Raw genomic sequence first — 5,008 nt, 5'->3', positions numbered from 1 at the left:
AACTTTGAGAATTTTAAGCGCAGAAAGCTTCGAGAGAAGCCGAGGAAGGAGAAGAAGAGAAAATTACAATGAAAATCACCGTAAAGCTGAGAGAAATAGAGCGAGAGACAAAACACTTATCTATAACGGTTTTTTCAGGTGTTTTCCTTCTTAATATATAAGCTTATGCCTCGCTGCCTCCCCTAAAAAACGAAGAAAGTCTGAAAACGTTTGCAATTCTGTATTGACAGAGAGTGACATATTTCAACAATCTCATTTGGAGGCTTTTTGTGTGAAATGGTGTCCAGTCGTGAGCGCCTTTGTTTGAGGCTGTGAAATTGCAGTCGAGTATGCGAATTTACTACGCTTTAGGTTGACGTTTAAATTAGTAAGATTTTTGCTGTTGTTGTGAACTGAAGAGAGAGGGAGTAAAGGTTGATAGTCAAACGGAAAATGTGGTGAAAGAGATCACTGTGCATGTTATTTCAGTTTTATTTGATTAAAATTGTTGGTTATTGTTTGCAAGGCTTGTTTGTTTACTGCTGTCAGCTCAGAGGTGTTTGATCTCTTTGATCACTGTAAACTGTATACAGTAATGACCATTAATTTTGTACTTTGCAGAAGAATAATTATTTCCATGTACACTATATTGCTTTCTGGGGTTAGAAACGGGAACTCCGCTTTTAGGCTTGGCTAAATCTGATCTAAATAAATGTCAATTAGCAGGTCAGATATTATTTATTTATTTGTCGTGGTCGATGATACGCAGTCTGAATGGACTCCCGCGAGTTCAGGCGTTCCTCAAGGAACTGTGCTAGGCGTTGCTCTCTTTAACCTCTGTATTGATGATATGGCAAGCGATTGATTCTATTCGTCGTTTTGTTGTCGACTACATGCCTACTATTTTTCGCTGTTTAATGAATATGCGGGAAAAGCAGACCTTAACTAGTGTTATTGGGATCCAAAAAGAAAATTGGGATTGACCACGCATTTTTCGAAGATAATTTATCAACAATATTTGTAAAAAGCTCTGCAATACAGAGCAATGTATGGGGTTCTTTTCCAAATCGAAGCTTAATTATCTCTGAAAAATGCATGGTTACCCCTTAGGGGTTAGGGGGTCACAGCTCCTTTCCTGGGGGTTGCTACCACGTGAGAACAAGGCCGTTCAGGCCGTTCTCCTATATGCAGAGCATTCCCCAGGGACGATGAAGACTAACCACCTCATTACACATGCATATCTTTGGGTTAGGGGGTTTAGCTCAAAATCGGGGAGAGCTAGAGCCAAATGACAGGTTTTTCTCAAATGTGTAGAGCATTCCCTAGAGACGATCAAGAGTAACCAATGTCATATTTGCATGTAACTTTTCACTGGCCCAATGCATTTCAAGGGCTTAGAGGGTCCCAACTCCTTTCCAGAGTGGCTGCTACCAACGTGAGAACAGGCTGTTCTCCCATGTGCGGAGCATTCCCCAGGGACGAGGAAGACTGACCAATGGTACCACAAGATGCGCCATCTGATGGCGAATGCATTTCTTCGGGTTAGGGGGGTCCAGCACCAAACTGGGAGGGGGGGGGAGAAAGCCGAAGACAGTTCTCTCTGTGGCATGTCGAGTATTTCAAAGGGGCAATGGAAAGTAACTAATAGCATATTTGCATGTAACTTTCCATGGCCAATGCATTTCTTGGGGCTAGGGTGTGTCCCAGCTCCTTTCCAGAGGGGGGGGGGAGGGGTGCTACCACATGGAAACGGGCCGTTCTCCCATATGCAGAGCCTTCCCAGGGACGATATAAACTAACCAGGGTTACCACAAGATGCGCATTTCCATGGCGAATGCATATCTTGGGGTTAGGGGGACCCAGGTCAAAACCGGGGGGATATATGGCAAAATAACAGGCTTTTCTCACATGTGTACAGCATTCCCTGTTGACGATGGAGACAAACCAAAATCATATTCGCATGTAACTTTACATGGGGAATGCATTTCTTGGGGTTAGGGGGTCTCAGCTCTTTTCCGGGGGGTGCTACCAACTGAAATCAAGCGGTTCTCTCATGTGTACATGATGGAGACTAACCAATGGTATCACGTGATAGCCCCTTCGATGGTGCATGTATATCTGTTACTAAGGGGGTTACAGCACCAAACCGGGGGGAGCTAGATGCCAATGACCACTTCGCCCCAAGGTGTTCCTGCATGCTCAGCCGAAGGTGGTACGGTCAAACCAACAAAACCAAGGGATGCGTCGTGCGACGCTGATTCGCTCTGACGTAGTTGAAAGGGCGCAGCTCTTAAGGGGGGGGAAATGGCAAGGTCCCAAAGATCGCAACTTTGCAGTGCTGTCGATTATTCTGCGGGGGAACAAAAACAAAACCAACCCAACCAAGGGATTGCCCGTATCAAGACCTATCCTCATGGTCCGATCTCGCGCTCTCCGATCAAATCCGGGGGGAGTTAGACCCAGAAAACCGAAAACCAGTTTTTCAAGTATAACTCCCCCGAGATTTAGAATCCGGCCAATCCGAGAGGAACCGTCGTGGAGCCAATGTGGGGCACGTCACGTGACCGAAGGAGGAGTTCGGGGGGGCACTTTTGTCTCAAAATAAGGGTGTTCTCGGGCCTCTGGCACGTACAGGTCGATTCGCCCTGGGGCGAAACGGTGCCAAAAGTTGTTGGGCAAAGGGCTCTTGGCGCATGGGCAGTGGGGTCTCAAGGGAATAAAACGCAGGAATGTTACAGACATAAAACGGTGCACAGGATACCCAATGTAACACAGGGTGCCCAAACTTCGTCACGTGATAGATCTAGCCGAGACCTTTCCAACAGTATATAGATAATTGGGATTAGTTCCACAGAAAGCCGAAAAAAGGTTTTGGGGAACTTGGCCGTGCAGATCCTGTGTTAGTTTAAGTTCCACACAAGATTTGAAACCCTTCAGAAGTCGATTAGAGTAAACGTCGCCAAGTTTGATACTCTACGAGGCTCAAACTGGGCATACACCCGCGGGCGGGGGGTGGGGGAGAAAGCCGAAAGACAGTTTTCTCTGTGGAAGGGGATCAGGAGATTCAGCTCGTGAAATAAGGGGGGATTACACAAAACCGGGGGAGTTTTGGCCAAAAACCCGTTTCTCTATCGTATGCAGGGCGTTCCCTATGGACGACAGAGTAGCCAATAGTATATCTGGATGTAACTTCCCATGGGAAATGCATTTCTTGGGTTAGGGGGTCCCAGCACCAAATCAGGGGGTGCCACCACGTGAGAACAGGCTATTTTCTCGTATGCAGAGCATTTTCCTAGGGACGCTGAAGAAAAACCAATGCCCCCACCAGATGCACCACACCATTTTGCATGTTTTTCTATGGGTCCGGGGGTCCTGGCTGTCCAGGGAGGGAAGTTACGGCCCAAAAACGTGTTTTTTCTCACGTGTGCAGACTCTTCGTCACGAGTCACAGAGAGGCGGAGATCACGTCTGGCGCCCGGGTCACCGTGGGACCGATTCCCGGGGACTCGGGGCGGCCTGCAGAGTCCAATAAAAAAAAACCCTCCCCGCCCTGGGTCAGGGCGCAGGAGGGGCCTTCCCTTGGAGAGTTGGAATGATTTTTTTCCTGGGCCCAAACGGGCCAGATTCTCGCGTGTATGACCGGGATCGGCCCAAACGGGCCACTTTTACCCTTGTCCGACCGGGAATCGGCCTGACTTCTGCCGAAGGGAACTGCATGCTTCCCGTTGGAATTTTTGCTCAGCTTTTGGTGCATTGAGTTCCTGTTAAATCACTTTTGACCTTTGCATATTGATCCCAAATAATAGTTCGGTGAACTTTACTGGCCTACCACGCCCTAATATGTATCCGCGTGTCCAGTTAGTAGCACGGTGGGAAATTTTGCCTATTCGAAAGGTGTTCGCTACAGTGTCCTATAGAGGCTGCGCACACATAGCTTGCCAGATAAAGCCACATTAAAGTGATATCCTTTTTTTGTAGCGTGGCAGTATCGTGGCATTTATATAAAATGACACTGCTGTAGCACCGTTTTGGCACGGAAAGTCAACATATCGGTCAGAGGGTTCCGGATATCCTGCGACATCATAACATGTTTTTAACTTGTCTGGAGGGTGTAATACATTGTGACAGAAATTTAACTTTTGAACCCCTTGTCTTAACCCTCGGCAAGGTTTTCGGAACATAAAATGTGTTCGAGTTGCCCTTGACGTAACGATCGATCTGCTTTTTTGCCAAAAAAGTCATTTATTATGAGTGATTGGTGAGTTGCATTTTCCACATCTATATAAATTATAATTTGATAAATTCAGTTTAACTCTTGCAGACACCCTCAAAGCACAGTCTAATGTAAGAACATTCGTTATATAAAAAAAAATTGGAATAAAGTAAAGTCAGCTAGCTAGTCATCTTCATCTGTTACTTCTCCTTGGGGATGTATTTGACTTGCACCAAGTAAACGTTCCACCGTATGGCGAGAACAGCCTTCTCTGGTCATCATGACATATACAATTGCCTGTAAACATAACAAAAGTATTTGTGAGATGTGGTCCAGAGTAATTCAACTAGTATGCTTATGTTTAATATGGTTTCATATCAGATTAGCGAATACGTTGGTGTCGTCCACGCGCGGGTGTGAATAAAATTAAATTGCACGAGTAAAAGAATTAGGAGAACCGAGTAGGTTGCCACAATTAGTTAAGAAATGTGTGGAGAGAAAAATCTCAGTTAAATGGAATTGCAATCTCGTCAGTTTATGTTGCAACTAAAAAACTGATGTTCAGATTTCCACAATTAATGTTAATGATGAAATGGTATATGAAATAAATCATAGCTTCACTTGACAATTAATGTTGTAAGTAGTAGCAAAAGAACGGGAAACAATCCAATCGAAGTAGTACTGATATGTTATACCTCAGGAACCAAGACAGACAAAACGTAGCTACACATCCTTGTGTTGTGGTTGGTTGAAATCAGACCAAAATCTGGCAAGAAGGATTGTACTTCTAAGGTAAATCGCCGAATCTGAAAATGA

At 45.3% G+C, this 5,008-nt stretch overlaps 1 protein-coding gene across 5 annotated transcripts in view; it reads left to right on the top strand.

The window, feature by feature from the left end:
- The window catches only part of LOC138051967 (uncharacterized), an 8,544-nt gene extending 8,040 nt beyond the window's left edge, over positions 1-504 (top strand). For all 5 annotated transcript variants that reach the window (XM_068898307.1, XM_068898308.1, XM_068898306.1 and 2 more), the window contains one exon: positions 1-504. This exon is cut by the window's left edge and continues 761 nt beyond it. The gene's annotated coding sequence lies outside the window, so the exon portion shown is untranslated.
- The last annotated feature ends 4,504 nt before the right edge of the window (positions 505-5,008 follow it).

The sequence above is a fragment of the Montipora capricornis genome, chromosome 6 (assembly GCF_036669925.1).
Source record: "Montipora capricornis isolate CH-2021 chromosome 6, ASM3666992v2, whole genome shotgun sequence".
Classification (NCBI taxonomy): domain Eukaryota; kingdom Metazoa; phylum Cnidaria; class Anthozoa; order Scleractinia; family Acroporidae; genus Montipora; species Montipora capricornis.
The sequence above is the reverse complement of the archived record's forward strand: the minus strand, read 5'-3'. Positions and strand labels throughout refer to the sequence as shown.